The 17,317-nt window shown below is 50.3% G+C and overlaps 20 non-coding genes across 20 annotated transcripts; all 20 read left to right on the top strand.

Moving 5' to 3' along the window:
- The first annotated feature begins 1,613 nt into the window (after nt 1-1,613).
- On the top strand, nt 1,614-1,685 carry Trnat-cgu (transfer RNA threonine (anticodon CGU)). The gene has a single exon. It is a non-coding gene; the product is annotated as a tRNA-Thr (tRNA).
- A 334-nt stretch (nt 1,686-2,019) lies between these two features.
- On the top strand, nt 2,020-2,093 carry Trnan-guu (transfer RNA asparagine (anticodon GUU)). The gene has a single exon. It is a non-coding gene; the product is annotated as a tRNA-Asn (tRNA).
- Nucleotides 2,094-7,109: 5,016 nt separating this feature from the next.
- Nucleotides 7,110-7,181, top strand: Trnat-cgu (transfer RNA threonine (anticodon CGU)). The gene has a single exon. It is a non-coding gene; the product is annotated as a tRNA-Thr (tRNA).
- Nucleotides 7,182-7,515: 334 nt separating this feature from the next.
- On the top strand, nt 7,516-7,589 carry Trnan-guu (transfer RNA asparagine (anticodon GUU)). The gene has a single exon. It is a non-coding gene; the product is annotated as a tRNA-Asn (tRNA).
- A 625-nt stretch (nt 7,590-8,214) lies between these two features.
- Trnat-cgu (transfer RNA threonine (anticodon CGU)) lies at nt 8,215-8,286 on the top strand. The gene has a single exon. It is a non-coding gene; the product is annotated as a tRNA-Thr (tRNA).
- A 334-nt stretch (nt 8,287-8,620) lies between these two features.
- Trnan-guu (transfer RNA asparagine (anticodon GUU)) lies at nt 8,621-8,694 on the top strand. The gene has a single exon. It is a non-coding gene; the product is annotated as a tRNA-Asn (tRNA).
- A 625-nt stretch (nt 8,695-9,319) lies between these two features.
- Trnat-cgu (transfer RNA threonine (anticodon CGU)) lies at nt 9,320-9,391 on the top strand. The gene has a single exon. It is a non-coding gene; the product is annotated as a tRNA-Thr (tRNA).
- Nucleotides 9,392-9,725: 334 nt separating this feature from the next.
- Nucleotides 9,726-9,799, top strand: Trnan-guu (transfer RNA asparagine (anticodon GUU)). The gene has a single exon. It is a non-coding gene; the product is annotated as a tRNA-Asn (tRNA).
- Nucleotides 9,800-10,489: 690 nt separating this feature from the next.
- On the top strand, nt 10,490-10,561 carry Trnat-ggu (transfer RNA threonine (anticodon GGU)). The gene has a single exon. It is a non-coding gene; the product is annotated as a tRNA-Thr (tRNA).
- Nucleotides 10,562-10,893: 332 nt separating this feature from the next.
- On the top strand, nt 10,894-10,967 carry Trnan-guu (transfer RNA asparagine (anticodon GUU)). Its single transcript has one exon. It is a non-coding gene; the product is annotated as a tRNA-Asn (tRNA).
- An 848-nt stretch (nt 10,968-11,815) lies between these two features.
- On the top strand, nt 11,816-11,887 carry Trnat-cgu (transfer RNA threonine (anticodon CGU)). Its single transcript has one exon. It is a non-coding gene; the product is annotated as a tRNA-Thr (tRNA).
- Nucleotides 11,888-12,219: 332 nt separating this feature from the next.
- Trnan-guu (transfer RNA asparagine (anticodon GUU)) lies at nt 12,220-12,293 on the top strand. Its single transcript has one exon. It is a non-coding gene; the product is annotated as a tRNA-Asn (tRNA).
- Nucleotides 12,294-13,141: 848 nt separating this feature from the next.
- Nucleotides 13,142-13,213, top strand: Trnat-cgu (transfer RNA threonine (anticodon CGU)). Its single transcript has one exon. It is a non-coding gene; the product is annotated as a tRNA-Thr (tRNA).
- A 332-nt stretch (nt 13,214-13,545) lies between these two features.
- On the top strand, nt 13,546-13,619 carry Trnan-guu (transfer RNA asparagine (anticodon GUU)). Its single transcript has one exon. It is a non-coding gene; the product is annotated as a tRNA-Asn (tRNA).
- A 690-nt stretch (nt 13,620-14,309) lies between these two features.
- Nucleotides 14,310-14,381, top strand: Trnat-cgu (transfer RNA threonine (anticodon CGU)). Its single transcript has one exon. It is a non-coding gene; the product is annotated as a tRNA-Thr (tRNA).
- Nucleotides 14,382-14,714: 333 nt separating this feature from the next.
- Trnan-guu (transfer RNA asparagine (anticodon GUU)) lies at nt 14,715-14,788 on the top strand. The gene has a single exon. It is a non-coding gene; the product is annotated as a tRNA-Asn (tRNA).
- Nucleotides 14,789-15,478: 690 nt separating this feature from the next.
- On the top strand, nt 15,479-15,550 carry Trnat-cgu (transfer RNA threonine (anticodon CGU)). Its single transcript has one exon. It is a non-coding gene; the product is annotated as a tRNA-Thr (tRNA).
- Nucleotides 15,551-15,883: 333 nt separating this feature from the next.
- Nucleotides 15,884-15,957, top strand: Trnan-guu (transfer RNA asparagine (anticodon GUU)). Its single transcript has one exon. It is a non-coding gene; the product is annotated as a tRNA-Asn (tRNA).
- A 690-nt stretch (nt 15,958-16,647) lies between these two features.
- Trnat-ggu (transfer RNA threonine (anticodon GGU)) lies at nt 16,648-16,719 on the top strand. The gene has a single exon. It is a non-coding gene; the product is annotated as a tRNA-Thr (tRNA).
- A 332-nt stretch (nt 16,720-17,051) lies between these two features.
- Nucleotides 17,052-17,125, top strand: Trnan-guu (transfer RNA asparagine (anticodon GUU)). The gene has a single exon. It is a non-coding gene; the product is annotated as a tRNA-Asn (tRNA).
- The last annotated feature ends 192 nt before the right edge of the window (nt 17,126-17,317 follow it).

The following is a 17,317-nucleotide window of genomic DNA, read 5'->3' as shown; positions in this document are numbered from 1 at the left end:
TTGGCCGAGCGGCGTGCAGTCGCAGCCTTATACACATTCAGCCACGTGGCAGTGGAGGTAAAAACATGGCCGTATGCGGACGTTCTACTGTTTTCCTATTCATTCGGCATGTGTGACACTGCAGTAGAGCGACGACCACTACAAAAGATGTATTATTTACATTTCATTTCAGCGTATACACCGCGAGTGCCACATGACAGGGCCTCTCTCTCGATGTCGATCTGCATTTGGCGTCTCTTAAGTGTCGGTCTGCAGTAGGCCGCTGTTGGCCGAGCGGCGTGCAGTCGCAGCCTTATACACATTCAGCCACGTGGCAGTGGAGGTAAAAACATGGCCGTATGCGGACGTTCTACTGTTTTCCTATTCATTCGGCATGTGTGACACTGCAGTAGAGCGACGACCACTACAAAAGATGTATTATTTACATTTCATTTCAGCGTATACACCGCGAGTGCCACATGACAGGGCCTCTCTCTCGATGTCGATCTGCATTTGGCGTCTCTTAAGTGTCGGTCTGCAGTAGGCCGCTGTTGGCCGAGCGGCGTGCAGTCGCAGCCTTATACACATTCAGCCACGTGGCAGTGGAGGTAAAAACATGGCCGTATGCGGACGTTCTACTGTTTTCCTATTCATTCGGCATGTGTGACACTGCAGTAGAGCGACGACCACTACAAAAGATGTATTATTTACATTTCATTTCAGCGTATACACCGCGAGTGCCACATGACAGGGCCTCTCTCTCGATGTCGATCTGCATTTGGCGTCTCTTAAGTGTCGGTCTGCAGTAGGCCGCTGTTGGCCGAGCGGCGTGCAGTCGCAGCCTTATACACATTCAACCACGTGGCAGTGGAGGTAAAAACATGGCCGTATGCGGACGTTCTACTGTTTTCCTATTCATTCGGCATGTGTGACACTGCAGTAGAGCGACGACCACTACAAAAGATGTATTATTTACATTTCATTTCAGCGTATACACCGCGAGTGCCATGTGACAGGGCCTCTCTCTCGATGTCGATCTGCATTTGGCGTCTCTTAAGTGTCGGTCTGCAGTAGGCCGCTGTTGGCCGAGCGGCGTGCAGTGCGTACTGTTTTCCTATTCATTCGGCATGTGTGACACTGCAGTAGAGCGACGACCACTACAAAAGATGTATTATTTACATTTCATTTCAGCGTATACACCGCGAGTGCCATGTGACAGGGCCTCTCTCTCGATGTCGATCTGCATTTGGCGTCTCTTAAGTGTCGGTCTGCAGTAGGCCGCTGTTGGCCGAGCGGCGTGCAGTCGCCTTACATGAAGCCCAATGGGCAACTTCAGTGCCACTGTGGACGACAGCATACTGTAGCCGGAGAGAGGAGTCGAAAGGCGCGTTTCACAGTAGAGCCACGCTATCCCACAAGCTGTGCACTAGGTCAAGTTTTTCGCAGACCGCAAACCTTTGGTGGCTTGACGCTCGTCGTCGATCGTAAGGGTGAAACAGTGAAGAGACTTGGAAAACGGTAAGGTGGACACCCCCAGCAGCATGTGTGTGTCAAATCCGATATCTGGTCGAGGGCTGTAAGATTCAGTATGATGACGTGACAATTCGGGAGTAGCTCACGAAGGCAAAGCTGCGGCCTTGTTAGCTCTGTGGTAGAGCACTGGTCTCGTAAACCAGGGGTCGTGAGTTCGACCCTCACAGAAGGCATTCATTTTTTTTAACGTTGCTGCTGAGAGCAGAGCTAGCTCGAGCAGCATCTAACAAATGGCAGTGCACTGAATGAAGGGGAAGTTCTACAACCGATAAAGAATGCTCTACTTGCATCAGAGGTTTACTGAATGTGTAGGCGGAACACTGTTTTGTATGCATTTTGTAGTAGAATGTCATGCTTGGCGATGTCATTCGTTAATGAGCTCCGCTACAGTGTGCATGCACGTTTTCCATGTGAAGAGGCGTAAGCAGGTACTACCATTCTGCGAGGTGCCTGCAGAAAGTATACGAGTTGCATTGATAAAGAGAGCAGGAGTGACAGCAAGTCAAGGCCTCCGTGGCGCAATCGGCTAGCGCGTTCGGCTGTTAACCGAAAGGTTGGTGGTTCGAGCCCACCCGGGGGCGAAATCGTTTTAATCGCCACCGAGGTGAAGACATATGTCCACTTTGATAGAGATACACAGCTAGAGTGACAGTTTGGCTGTGTTTGAATGATGCCACACAGCCTTATACACATTCAGCCACGTGACAGTGGAGGTAAAAGCATGGCCCACTACAAAAGATGTATTATTTACATTTCATTCAGCGTATACACCGCGAGTGCCATGTGACAGGGCCTCTCTCTCGATGTCGATCTGCATTTGGCGTCTCTTAAGTGTCGGTCTGCAGTAGGCCGCTGTTGGCCGAGCGGCGTGCAGTCGCGTTAACCGAAAGGTTGGTGGTTCGAGCCCACCCGGGGGCGAAATCGTTTTAATCGCCACCGAGGTGAAGACATATGTCCACTTTGATAGAGATACACAGCTAGAGTGACAGTTTGGCTGTGTTTGAATGATGCCACACAGCCTTATACACAATCAGCCACGTGACAGTGGAGGCAAAAACATGGCCCCATGCGGACGTTCTACTGTTTTCCTATTCATTCGGCATGTGTGACACTGCAGTAGAGCGACGACCACTACAAAAGATGTATTATTTACATTTCATTTCAGCGTATACACCGCGAGTGCCATATGACCGGGCCTCTCTCTCGATGTCGATCTGCATTTGGCGTCTCTTAAGTGTCGGTCTGCAGTAGGCCGCTGTTGGCCGAGCGGCGTGCAGTCGCGTTAACCGAAAGGTTGGTGGTTCGAGCCCACCCGGGGGCGAAATCGTTTTAATCGCCACCGAGGTGAAGACATATGTCCACTTTGGTAGAGATACACAGCTAGAGTGACAGTTTGGCTGTGTTTGAATGATGCCACACAGCCTTATACACAATCAGCCACGTGACAGTGGAGGTAAAAACATGGCCCCATGCGGACGTTCTACTATTTTCCTATTCATTCGGCATGTGTGACACTGCAGTAGAGCGACGACCACTACAAAAGATGTATTATTTACATTTCATTTCAGCGTATACACCGCGAGTGCCACATGACAGGGCCTCTCTCTCGATGTCGATCTGCATTTGGCGTCTCTTAAGTGTCGGTCTGCAGTAGGCCGCTGTTGGCCGAGCGGCGTGCAGTCGCAGCCTTATACACATTCAGCCACGTGGCAGTGGAGGTAAAAACATGGCCGTATGCGGACGTTCTACTGTTTTCCTATTCATTCGGCATGTGTGACACTGCAGTAGAGCGACGACCACTACAAAAGATGTATTATTTACATTTCATTTCAGTGTATACACCGCGAGTGCCATGTGACAGGGCCTCTCTCTCGATGTCGATCTGCATTTGGCGTCTCTTAAGTGTCGGTCTGCAGTAGGCCGCTGTTGGCCGAGCGGCGTGCAGTCGCAGCCTTATACACATTCAGCCACGTGGCAGTGGAGGTAAAAACATGGCCGTATGCGGACGTTCTACTGTTTTCCTATTCATTCGGCATGTGTGACACTGCAGTAGAGCGACGACCACTACAAAAGATGTATTATTTACATTTCATTTCAGCGTATACACCGCGAGTGCCACATGACAGGGCCTCTCTCTCGATGTCGATCTGCATTTGGCGTCTCTTAAGTGTCGGTCTGCAGTAGGCCGCTGTTGGCCGAGCGGCGTGCAGTCGCAGCCTTATACACATTCAGCCACGTGGCAGTGGAGGTAAAAACATGGCCGTATGCGGACGTTCTACTGTTTTCCTATTCATTCGGCATGTGTGACACTGCAGTAGAGCGACGACCACTACAAAAGATGTATTATTTACATTTCATTTCAGCGTATACACCGCGAGTGCCACATGACAGGGCCTCTCTCTCGATGTCGATCTGCATTTGGCGTCTCTTAAGTGTCGGTCTGCAGTAGGCCGCTGTTGGCCGAGCGGCGTGCAGTCGCAGCCTTATACACATTCAGCCACGTGGCAGTGGAGGTAAAAACATGGCCGTATGCGGACGTTCTACTGTTTTCCTATTCATTCGGCATGTGTGACACTGCAGTAGAGCGACGACCACTACAAAAGATGTATTATTTACATTTCATTTCAGCGTATACACCGCGAGTGCCACATGACAGGGCCTCTCTCTCGATGTCGATCTGCATTTGGCGTCTCTTAAGTGTCGGTCTGCAGTAGGCCGCTGTTGGCCGAGCGGCGTGCAGTCGCAGCCTTATACACATTCAACCACGTGGCAGTGGAGGTAAAAACATGGCCGTATGCGGACGTTCTACTGTTTTCCTATTCATTCGGCATGTGTGACACTGCAGTAGAGCGACGACCACTACAAAAGATGTATTATTTACATTTCATTTCAGCGTATACACCGCGAGTGCCACATGACAGGGCCTCTCTCTCGATGTCGATCTGCATTTGGCGTCTCTTAAGTGTCGGTCTGCAGTAGGCCGCTGTTGGCCGAGCGGCGTGCAGTCGCAGCCTTATACACATTCAACCACGTGGCAGTGGAGGTAAAAACATGGCCGTATGCGGACGTTCTACTGTTTTCCTATTCATTCGGCATGTGTGACACTGCAGTAGAGCGACGACCACTACAAAAGATGTATTATTTACATTTCATTTCAGCGTATACACCGCGAGTGCCACATGACAGGGCCTCTCTCTCGATGTCGATCTGCATTTGGCGTCTCTTAAGTGTCGGTCTGCAGTAGGCCGCTGTTGGCCGAGCGGCGTGCAGTCGCAGCCTTATACACATTCAGCCACGTGGCAGTGGAGGTAAAAACATGGCCGTATGCGGACGTTCTACTGTTTTCCTATTCATTCGGCATGTGTGACACTGCAGTAGAGCGACGACCACTACAAAAGATGTATTATTTACATTTCATTTCAGCGTATACACCGCGAGTGCCACATGACAGGGCCTCTCTCTCGATGTCGATCTGCATTTGGCGTCTCTTAAGTGTCGGTCTGCAGTAGGCCGCTGTTGGCCGAGCGGCGTGCAGTCGCAGCCTTATACACATTCAGCCACGTGGCAGTGGAGGTAAAAACATGGCCGTATGCGGACGTTCTACTGTTTTCCTATTCATTCGGCATGTGTGACACTGCAGTAGAGCGACGACCACTACAAAAGATGTATTATTTACATTTCATTTCAGCGTATACACCGCGAGTGCCACATGACAGGGCCTCTCTCTCGATGTCGATCTGCATTTGGCGTCTCTTAAGTGTCGGTCTGCAGTAGGCCGCTGTTGGCCGAACGGCGTGCAGTCGCAGCCTTATACACATTCAGCCACGTGGCAGTGGAGGTAAAAACATGGCCGTATGCGGACGTTCTACTGTTTTCCTATTCATTCGGCATGTGTGACACTGCAGTAGAGCGACGACCACTACAAAAGATGTATTATTTACATTTCATTTCAGCGTATACACCGCGAGTGCCACATGACAGGGCCTCTCTCTCGATGTCGATCTGCATTTGGCGTCTCTTAAGTGTCGGTCTGCAGTAGGCCGCTGTTGGCCGAGCGGCGTGCAGTCGCAGCCTTATACACATTCAACCACGTGGCAGTGGAGGTAAAAACATGGCCGTATGCGGACGCTTTACTGTTTTCCTATTCATTCGGCATGTGTGACACTGCAGTAGAGCGACGACCACTACAAAAGATGTATTATTTACATTTCATTTCAGCGTATACACCGCGAGTGCCATGTGACAGGGCCTCTCTCTCGATGTCGATCTGCATTTGGCGTCTCTTAAGTGTCGGTCTGCAGTAGGCCGCTGTTGGCCGAGCGGCGTGCAGTGCGTACTGTTTTCCTATTCATTCGGCATGTGTGACACTGCAGTAGAGCGACGACCACTACAAAAGATGTATTATTTACATTTCATTTCAGCGTATACACCGCGAGTGCCATGTGACAGGGCCTCTCTCTCGATGTCGATCTGCATTTGGCGTCTCTTAAGTGTCGGTCTGCAGTAGGCCGCTGTTGGCCGAGCGGCGTGCAGTCGCAGCCTTATACACATTCAGCCACGTGGCAGTGGAGGTAAAAACATGGCCGTATGCGGACGTTCTACTGTTTTCCTATTCATTCGGCATGTGTGACACTGCAGTAGAGCGACGACCACTACAAAAGATGTATTATTTACATTTCATTTCAGCGTATACACCGCGAGTGCCACATGACAGGGCCTCTCTCTCGATGTCGATCTGCATTTGGCGTCTCTTAAGTGTCGGTCTGCAGTAGGCCGCTGTTGGCCGAGCGGCGTGCAGTCGCAGCCTTATACACATTCAACCACGTGGCAGTGGAGGTAAAAACATGGCCGTATGCGGACGCTCTACTGTTTTCCTATTCATTCGGCATGTGTGACACTGCAGTAGAGCGACGACCACTACAAAAGATGTATTATTTACATTTCATTTCAGCGTATACACCGCGAGTGCCATGTGACAGGGCCTCTCTCTCGATGTCGATCTGCATTTGGCGTCTCTTAAGTGTCGGTCTGCAGTAGGCCGCTGTTGGCCGAGCGGCGTGCAGTGCGTACTGTTTTCCTATTCATTCGGCAAGTGTGACACTGCAGTAGAGCGACGACCACTACAAAAGATGTATTATTTACATTTCATTTCAGCGTATACACCGCGAGTGCCATGTGACAGGGCCTCTCTCTCGATGTCGATCTGCATTTGGCGTCTCTTAAGTGTCGGTCTGCAGTAGGCCGCTGTTGGCCGAGCGGCGTGCAGTCGCCTTACATGAAGCCCAATGGGCAACTTCAGTGCCACTGTGGACGACAGCATACTGTAGCCGGAGAGAGGAGTCGAAAGGCGCGTTTCACAGTAGAGCCACGCTATCCCACAAGCTGTGCACTAGGTCAAGTTTTTCGCAGACCGCAAACCTTTGGTGGCTTGACGCTCGTCGTCGATCGTAAGGGTGAAACAGTGAAGAGAGTTGGAAAACGGTAAGGTGGACACCCCCAGCAGCATGTGTGTGTCAAATCCGATATCTGGTCGAGGGCTGTAAGATTCAGTATGATGACGTGACAATTCGGGAGTAGCTCACGAAGGCAAAGCTGCGGCCTTCTTAGCTCTGTGGTAGAGCACTGGTCTCGTAAACCAGGGGTCGTGAGTTCGACCCTCACAGAAGGCATTCATTTTTTTTAACGTTGCTGCTGAGAGCAGAGCTAGCTCGAGCAGCATCTAACAAATGGCAGTGCACTGAATGAAGGGGAAGTTCTACAACCGATAAAGAATGCTCTACTTGCATCAGAGGTTTACTGAATGTGTAGGCGGAACACTGTTTTGTATGCATTTTGTAGTAGAATGTCATGCTTGGCGATGTCATTCGTTAATGAGCTCCGCTACAGTGTGCATGCACGTTTTCCATGTGAAGAGGCGTAAGCAGGTACTACCATTCTGCGAGGTGCCTGCAGAAAGTATACGAGTTGCATTGATAAAGAGAGCAGGAGTGACAGCAAGTCAAGGCCTCCGTGGCGCAATCGGCTAGCGCGTTCGGCTGTTAACCGAAAGGTTGGTGGTTCGAGCCCACCCGGGGGCGAAATCGTTTTAATCGCCACCGAGGTGAAGACATATGTCCACTTTGATAGAGATACACAGCTAGAGTGACAGTTTGGCTGTGTTTGAATGATGCCACACAGCCTTATACACATTCAGCCACGTGACAGTGGAGGTAAAAGCATGGCCCACTACAAAAGATGTATTATTTACATTTCATTTCAGCGTATACACCGCGAGTGCCATGTGACAGGGCCTCTCTCTCGATGTCGATCTGCATTTGGCGTCTCTTAAGTGTCGGTCTGCAGTAGGCCGCTGTTGGCCGAGCGGCGTGCAGTCGCCTTACATGAAGCCCAATGGGCAACTTCAGTGCCACTGTGGACGACAGCATACTGTAGCCGGAGAGAGGAGTCGAAAGGCGCGTTTCACAGTAGAGCCACGCTATCCCACAAGCTGTGCACTAGGTCAAGTTTTTCGCAGACCGCAAACCTTTGGTGGCTTGACGCTCGTCGTCGATCGTAAGGGTGAAACAGTGAAGAGAGTTGGAAAACGGTAAGGTGGACACCCCCAGCAGCATGTGTGTGTCAAATCCGATATCTGGTCGAGGGCTGTAAGATTCAGTATGATGACGTGACAATTCGGGAGTAGCTCACGAAGGCAAAGCTGCGGCCTTCTTAGCTCTGTGGTAGAGCACTGGTCTCGTAAACCAGGGGTCGTGAGTTCGACCCTCACAGAAGGCATTCATTTTTTTTAACGTTGCTGCTGAGAGCAGAGCTAGCTCGAGCAGCATCTAACAAATGGCAGTGCACTGAATGAAGGGGAAGTTCTACAACCGATAAAGAATGCTCTACTTGCATCAGAGGTTTACTGAATGTGTAGGCGGAACACAGTTTTGTATGCATTTTGTAGTAGAATGTCATGCTTGGCGATGTCATTCGTTAATGAGCTCCGCTACAGTGTGCATGCACGTTTTCCATGTGAAGAGGCGTAAGCAGATACTACCATTCTGCGAGGTGCCTGCAGAAAGTATACGAGTTGCATTGATAAAGAGAGCAGGAGTGTCCGCAAGTCAAGGCCTCCGTGGCGCAATCGGCTAGCGCGTTCGGCTGTTAACCGAAAGGTTGGTGGTTCGAGCCCACCCGGGGGCGAAATCGTTTTAATCGCCACCGAGGTGAAGACATATGTCCACTTTGATAGAGATACACAGCTAGAGTGACAGTTTGGCTGTGTTTGAATGATGCCACACAGCCTTATACACATTCAGCCACGTGACAGTGGAGGTAAAAGCATGGCCCACTACAAAAGATGTATTATTTACATTTCATTTCAGCGTATACACCGCGAGTGCCATGTGACAGGGCCTCTCTCTCGATGTCGATCTGCATTTGGCGTCTCTTAAGTGTCGGTCTGCAGTAGGCCGCTGTTGGCCGAGCGGCGTGCAGTCGCCTTACATGAAGCCCAATGGGCAACTTCAGTGCCACTGTGGACGACAGCATACTGTAGCCGGAGAGAGGAGTCGAAAGGCGCGTTTCACAGTAGAGCCACGCTATCCCACAAGCTGTGCACTAGGTCAAGTATTTCGCAGACCGCAAACCTTTGGTGGCTTGACGCTCGTCGTCGATCGTAAGGGTGAAACAGTGAAGAGAGTTGGAAAACGGTAAGGTGGACACCCCCAGCAGCATGTGTGTGTCAAATCCGATATCTGGTCGAGTTCTGTAAGATTCAGTATGATGACGTGACAATTCGGGAGTAGCTCACGAAGGCAAAGCTGCGGCCTTCTTAGCTCTGTGGTAGAGCACTGGTCTCGTAAACCAGGGGTCGTGAGTTCGACCCTCACAGAAGGCATTCATTTTTTTTAACGTTGCTGCTGAGAGCAGAGCTAGCTCGAGCAGCATCTAACAAATGGCAGTGCACTGAATGAAGGGGAAGTTCTACAACCGATAAAGAATGCTCTACTTGCATCAGAGGTTTACTGAATGTGTAGGCGGAACACTGTTTTGTATGCATTTTGTAGTAGAATGTCATGCTTGGCGATGTCATTCGTTAATGAGCTCCGCTACAGTGTGCATGCACGTTTTCCATGTGAAGAGGCGTAAGCAGATACTACCATTCTGCGAGGTGCCTGCAGAAAGTATACGAGTTGCATTGATAAAGAGAGCAGGAGTGTCCGCAAGTCAAGGCCTCCGTGGCGCAATCGGCTAGCGCGTTCGGCTGTTAACCGAAAGGTTGGTGGTTCGAGCCCACCCGGGGGCGAAATCGTTTTAATCGCCACCGAGGTGAAGACATATGTCCACTTTGATAGAGATACACAGCTAGAGTGACAGTTTGGCTGTGTTTGAATGATGCCACACAGCCTTATACACATTCAGCCACGTGACAGTGGAGGTAAAAACATGGCCCTATGCGGACGTTCTACTGTTTTCCTATTCATTCGGCACGTGTGACATTGCAGTAGAGCGACGACCACTACAAAAGATGTATTATTTACATTTCATTTCAGCGTATACACCGCGAGTGCCATGTGACAGGGCCTCTCTCTCGATGTCGATCTGCATTTGGCGTCTCTTAAGTGTCGGTCTGCAGTAGGCCGCTGTTGGCCGAGCGGCGTGCAGTCGCCTTACATGAAGCCCAATGGGCAACTTCAGTGCCACTGTGGACGACAGCATACTGTAGCCGGAGAGAGGAGTCGAAAGGCGCGTTTCACAGTAGAGCCACGCTATCCCACAAGCTGTGCACTAGGTCAAGTTTTTCGCAGACCGCAAACCTTTGGTGGCTTGACGCTCGTCGTCGATCGTAAGGATGAAACAGTGAAGAGAGTTGGAAAACGGTAAGGTGGACACCCCCAGCAGCATGTGTGTGTCAAATCCGATATCTGGTCGAGGGCTGTAAGATTCAGTATGATAACGTGACAATTCGGGAGTAGCTCACGAATGCAAAGCTGCGGCCTTCTTAGCTCTCTGGTAGAGCACTGGTCTGGTAAACCAGGGGTCGTGAGTTCGACCCTCACAGAAGGCATTCATTTTTTAACGTTGCTGCTGAGAGCAGAGCTAGCTCGAGCAGCATCTAACAAATGGCAGTGCACTGAATGAAGGGGAAGTTCTACAACCGATAAAGAATGCTCTACTTGCATCAGAGGTTTACTGAATGTGTAGGCGGAACACTGTTTTGTATGCATTTTGTAGTAGAATGTCATGCTTGGCGATGTCATTCGTTAATGAGCTCCGCTACAGTGTGCATGCACGTTATCCATGTGAAGAGGCGTAAGCAGATACTACCATTCTGCGAGGTGCCTGCAGAAAGTATACGAGTTGCATTGATAAAGAGAGCAGGAGTGACCGCAAGTTAAGGCCTCCGTGGCGCAATCGGCTAGCGCGTTCGGCTGTTAACCGAAAGGTTGGTGGTTCGAGCCCACCTGGGGGCGAAATCGTTTTAATCGCCACCGAGCGGAAGACATATGTCCACCTTGATAGAGATACACAGCTAGAGTGACAGCCACGTGACAGTGGAGGTAAAAACATGGCCCTATGCGGACGTTCTACTGTTTTCCTATTCATTCGGCATGTGTGACACTGCAGTAGAGCGACGACCACTACAAAAGATGTATTATTTACATTTCATTTCAGCGTATACACCGCGAGTGCCATGTGACAGGGCCTCTCTCTCGATGTCGATCTGCATTTGGCGTCTCTTAAGTGTCGGTCTGCTGTAGGCCGCTGTTGGCCGAGCGGCGTGCAGTGCGTACTGTTTTCCTATTCATTCGGCATGTGTGACACTGCAGTAGAGCGACGACCACTACAAAAGATGTATTATTTACATTTCATTTCAGTGTATACACCGCGAGTGCCATGTGACAGGGCCTCTCTCTCGTTGTAGATCTGCATTTGGCGTCTCTTAAGTGTCGGTCTGCAGTAGGCCGCTGTTGGCCGAGCGGCGTGCAGTCGCCTTACATGAAGCCCAATGGGCAACTTCAGTGCCACTGTGGACGACAGCATACTGTAGCCGGAGAGAGGAGTCGAAAAGCGCGTTTCACAGTAGAGCCACGCTATCCCACAAGCTGTGCACTAGGTCAAGTTTTTCGCAGACCGCAAACCTTTGGTGGCTTGACGCTCGTCGTCGATCGTAAGGGTGAAACAGTGAAGAGAGTTGGAAAACGGTAAGGTGGACACCCCCAGCAGCATGTGTGTGTCAAATCCGATATCTGGTCGAGGGCTGTAAGATTCAGTATGATGACGTGACAATTCGGGAGTAGCTCACGAAGGCAAAGCTGCGGCCTTCTTAGCTCAGTGGTAGAGCACTGGTCTCGTGAACCAGGGGTCGTGAGTTCGACCCTCACAGAAGGCATTCATTTTTTTAACGTTGCTGCTTGAGCAGAGCTAGCTCGAGCAGCATCTAACAAATGGCAGTGCACTGAATGAAGGGGAAGTTCTACAACCGATAAAGAATGCTCTACTTGCATCAGAGGTTTACTGAATGTGTAGGCGGAACACTGTTTTGTATGCATTTTGTAGTAGAATGTCATGCTTGGCGATGTCATTCGTTAATGAGCTCCGCTACAGTGTGCATGCACGTTATCCATGTGAAGAGGCGTAAGCAGATACTACCATTCTGCGAGGTGCCTGCAGAAAGTATACGAGTTGCATTGATAAAGAGAGCAGGAGTGACCGCAAGTCAAGGCCTCCGTGGCGCAATCGGCTAGCGCGTTCGGCTGTTAACCGAAAGGTTGGTTGTTCGAGCCCACCTGGGGGCGAAATCGTTTTAATCGCCACCGAGCGGAAGACATATGTCCACCTTGATAGAGATACACAGCTAGAGTGACAGCCACGTGACAGTGGAGGTAAAAACATGGCCCTATGCGGACGTTCTACTGTTTTCCTATTCATTCGGCATGTGTGACACTGCAGTAGAGCGACGACCACTACAAAAGATGTATTATTTACATTTCATTTCAGCGTATACACCGCGAGTGCCATGTGACAGGGCCTCTCTCTCGATGTCGATCTGCATTTGGCGTCTCTTAAGTGTCGGTCTGCTGTAGGCCGCTGTTGGCCGAGCGGCGTGCAGTGCGTACTGTTTTCCTATTCACTCGGCATGTGTGACACTGCAGTAGAGCGACGACCACTACAAAAGATGTATTATTTACATTTCATTTCAGTGTATACACCGCGAGTGCCATGTGACAGGGCCTCTCTCTCGTTGTAGATCTGCATTTGGCGTCTCTTAAGTGTCGGTCTGCAGTAGGCCGCTGTTGGCCGAGCGGCGTGCAGTCGCCTTACATGAAGCCCAATGGGCAACTTCAGTGCCACTGTGGACGACAGCATACTGTAGCCGCAGAGAGGAGTCGAAAGGCGCGTTTCACAGTAGAGCCACGCTATCCCACAAGCTGTGCACTAGGTCAAGTTTTTCGCAGACCGCAAACCTTTGGTGGCTTGACGCTCGTCGTCGATCGTAAGGGTGAAACAGTGAAGAGAGTTGGAAAACGGTAAGGTGGACACCCCCAGCAGCATGTGTGTGTCAAATCCGATATCTGGTCGAGGGCTGTAAGATTCAGTATGATGACGTGACAATTCGGGAGTAGCTCACGAAGGCAAAGCTGCGGCCTTCTTAGCTCAGTGGTAGAGCACTGGTCTCGTGAACCAGGGGTCGTGAGTTCGACCCTCACAGAAGGCATTCATTTTTTTAACGTTGCTGCTTGAGCAGAGCTAGCTCGAGCAGCATCTAACAAATGGCAGTGCACTGAATGAAGGGGAAGTTCTACAACCGATAAAGAATGCTCTACTTGCATCAGAGGTTTACTGAATGTGTAGGCGGAACACTGTTTTGTATGCATTTTGTAGTAGAATGTCATGCTTGGCGATGTCATTCGTTAATGAGCTCCGCTACAGTGTGCATGCACGTTATCCATGTGAAGAGGCGTAAGCAGATACTACCATTCTGCGAGGTGCCTGCAGAAAGTATACGAGTTGCATTGATAAAGAGAGCAGGAGTGACCGCAAGTCAAGGCCTCCGTGGCGCAATCGGCTAGCGCGTTCGGCTGTTAACCGAAAGGTTGGTTGTTCGAGCCCACCTGGGGGCGAAATCGTTTTAATCGCCACCGAGGTGAAGACATATGTCCACTTTGATAGAGATACACAGCTAGAGTGACAGTTTGGCTGTGTTTGAATGATGCCACACAGCCTTATACACATTCAGCCACGTGACAGTGGAGGTAAAAACATGGCCCTATGCGGACGTTCTACTGTTTTCCTATTCATTCGGCACGTGTGACATTGCAGTAGAGCGACGACCACTACAAAAGATGTATTATTTACATTTCATTTCAGCGTATACACCGCGAGTGCCATGTGACAGGGCCTCTCTCTCGATGTCGATCTGCATTTGGCGTCTCTTAAGTGTCGGTCTGCAGTAGGCCGCTGTTGGCCGAGCGGCGTGCAGTCGCCTTACATGAAGCCCAATGGGCAACTTCAGTGCCACTGTGGACGACAGCATACTGTAGCCGGAGAGAGGAGTCGAAAGGCGCGTTTCACAGTAGAGCCACGCTATCCCACAAGCTGTGCACTAGGTCAAGTTTTTCGCAGACCGCAAACCTTTGGTGGCTTGACGCTCGTCGTCGATCGTAAGGATGAAACAGTGAAGAGAGTTGGAAAACGGTAAGGTGGACACCCCCAGCAGCATGTGTGTGTCAAATCCGATATCTGGTCGAGGGCTGTAAGATTCAGTATGATGACGTGACAATTCGGGAGTAGCTCACGAAGGCAAAGCTGCGGCCTTCTTAGCTCTGTGGTAGAGCACAGGTCTCGTAAACCAGGGGTCGTGAGTTCGACCCTCACAGAAGGCATTCATTCTTTTAACGTTGCTGCTGAGAGCAGAGCTAGCTCGAGCAGCATCTAACAAATGGCAGTGCACTGAATGAAGGGGAAGTTCTACAACCGATAAAGAATGCTCTACTTGCATCAGAGGTTTACTGAATGTGTAGGCGGAACACTGTTTTGTATGCATTTTGTAGTAGAATGTCATGCTTGGCGATGTCATTCGTTAATGAGCTCCGCTACAGTGTGCATGCACGTTATCCATGTGAAGAGGCGTAAGCAGATACTACCATTCTGCGAGGTGCCTGCAGAAAGTATACGAGTAGCATTGATAAAGAGAGCAGGAGTGACCGCAAGTCAAGGCCTCCGTGGCGCAATCGGCTAGCGCGTTCGGCTGTTAACCGAAAGGTTGGTGGTTCGAGCCCACCCGGGGGCGAAATCGTTTTAATCGCCACCGAGGTGAAGACATATGTCCACTTTGATAGAGATACACAGCTAGAGTGACAGTTTGGCTGTGTTTGAATGATGCCACACACCCTTTTACACATTCAGCCACGTGACAGTGGAGGTAAAAACATGGCCCTATGCGGACGTTCTACTGTTTTCCTATTCATTCGGCACGTTTGACATTGCAGTAGAGCGACGACCACTACAAAAGATGTATTATTTACATTTCATTTCAGCGTATACACCGCGAGTGCCATGTGACAGGGCCTCTCTCTCGATGTCGATCTGCATTTGGCGTCTCTTAAGTGTCGGTCTGCAGTAGGCCGCTGTTGGCTGAGCGGCGTGCAGTCGCCTTACATGAAGCCCAATGGGCAACTTCAGTGCCACTGTGGACGACAGCATACTGTAGCCGGAGAGAGGAGTCGAAAGGCGCGTTTCACAGTAGAGCCACGCTATCCCACAAGCTGTGCACTAGGTCAAGTTTTTCGCAGACCGCAAACCTTTGGTGGCTTGACGCTCGTCGTCGATCGTAAGGGTGAAACAGTGAAGAGAGTTGGAAAACGGTAAGGTGGACACCCCCAGCAGCATGTGTGTGTCAAATCCGATATCTGGTCGAGGGCTGTAAGATTCAGTATGATGACGTGACAATTCGGGAGTAGCTCACGAAGGCAAAGCTGCGGCCTTCTTAGCTCTGTGGTAGAGCACTGGTCTCGTAAACCAGGGGTCGTGAGTTCGACCCTCACAGAAGGCATTCATTTTTTTAACGTTGCTGCTGAGATCAGAGCTAGCTCGAGCAGCATCTAACAAATGGCAGTGCACTGAATGAAGGGGAAGATCTACAACCGATAAAGAATTCTCTACTTGCATCAGAGGTTTACTGAATGAGTAGGCGGAACAATGTTTTGTATGCATTTTGTAGTAGAATGTCATGCTTGGCGATGTCATTCGTTAATGAGCTCCGCTACAGTGTGCATGCACGTTATCCATGTGAAGAGGCGTAAGCAGATACTACCATTCTGCGAGGTGCCTGCAGAAAGTATGCGAGTTGCATTGATAAAGAGAGCAGGAGTGACCGCAAGTCAAGGCCTCCGTGGCGCAATCGGCTAGCGCGTTCGGCTGTTAACCGAAAGGTTGGTGGTTCGAGCCCACCCGGGGGCGAAATCGTTTTAATCGCCACCGAGGTGAAGACATATGTCCACTTTGATAGAGATACACAGCTAGAGTGACAGTTTGGCTGTGTTTGAATGATGCCACACAGCCTTATACACATTCAGCCACGTGACAGTGGAGGTAAAAACATGGCCCTATGCGGACGTTCTACTGTTTTCCTATTCATTCGGCACGTGTGACATTGCAGTAGAGCGACGACCACTACAAAAGATGTATTATTTACATTTCATTTCAGCGTATACACCGCGAGTGCCATGTGACAGGGCCTCTCTCTCGATGTCGATCTGCATTTGGCGTCTCTTAAGTGTCGGTCTGCAGTAGGCCGCTGTTGGCCGAGCGGCGTGCAGTCGCCTTACATGAAGCCCAATGGGCAACTTCAGTGCCACTGTGGACGACAGCATACTGTAGCCGGAGAGAGGAGTCGAAAGGCGCGTTTCACAGTAGAGCCACGCTATCCCACAAGCTGTGCACTAGGTCAAGTTTTTCGCAGACCGCAAACCTTTGGTGGCTTGACGCTCGTCGTCGATCGTAAGGATGAAACAGTGAAGAGAGTTGGAAAACGGTAAGGTGGACACCCCCAGCAGCATGTGTGTGTCAAATCCGATATCTGGTCGAGGGCTGTAAGATTCAGTATGATAACGTGACAATTCGGGAGTAGCTCACGAAGGCAAAGCTGCGGCCTTCTTAGCTCTGTGGTAGAGCACTGGTCTGGTAAACCAGGGGTCGTGAGTTCGACCCTCACAGAAGGCATTCATTTTTTAACGTTGCTGCTGAGAACAGAGCTAGCTCGAGCAGCATCTAACAAATGGCAGTGCACTGAATGAAGGGGAAGTTCTACAACCGATAAAGAATGCTCTACTTGCATCAGAGGTTTACTGAATGTGTAGGCGGAACACTGTTTTGTATGCATTTTGTAGTAGAATGTCATGCTTGGCGATGTCATTCGTTAATGAGCTCCGCTACAGTGTGCATGCACGTTATCCATGTGAAGAGGCGTAAGCAGATACTACCATTCTGCGAGGTGCCTGCAGAAAGTATACGAGTTGCATTGATAAAGAGAGCAGGAGTGACCGCAAGTCAAGGCCTCCGTGGCGCAATCGGCTAGCGCGTTCGGCTGTTAACCGAAAGGTTGGTGGTTCGAGCCCACCTGGGGGCGAAATCGTTTTAATCGCCACCGAGCGGAAGACATATGTCCACCTTGATAGAGATACACAGCTAGAGTGACAGCCACGTGACAGTGGAGGTAAAAACATGGCCCTATGCGGACGTTCTACTGTTTTCCTATTCATTCGGCATGTGTGACACTGCAGTAGAGCGACGACCACTACAAAAGATGTATTATTTACAT

Source organism: Schistocerca cancellata, unplaced genomic scaffold (assembly GCF_023864275.1).
Source record: "Schistocerca cancellata isolate TAMUIC-IGC-003103 unplaced genomic scaffold, iqSchCanc2.1 HiC_scaffold_826, whole genome shotgun sequence".
In the NCBI taxonomy this organism is placed as follows: Eukaryota; Metazoa; Arthropoda; class Insecta; order Orthoptera; family Acrididae; genus Schistocerca; species Schistocerca cancellata.
This window is presented reverse-complemented; position numbering and strand designations above follow the sequence as displayed.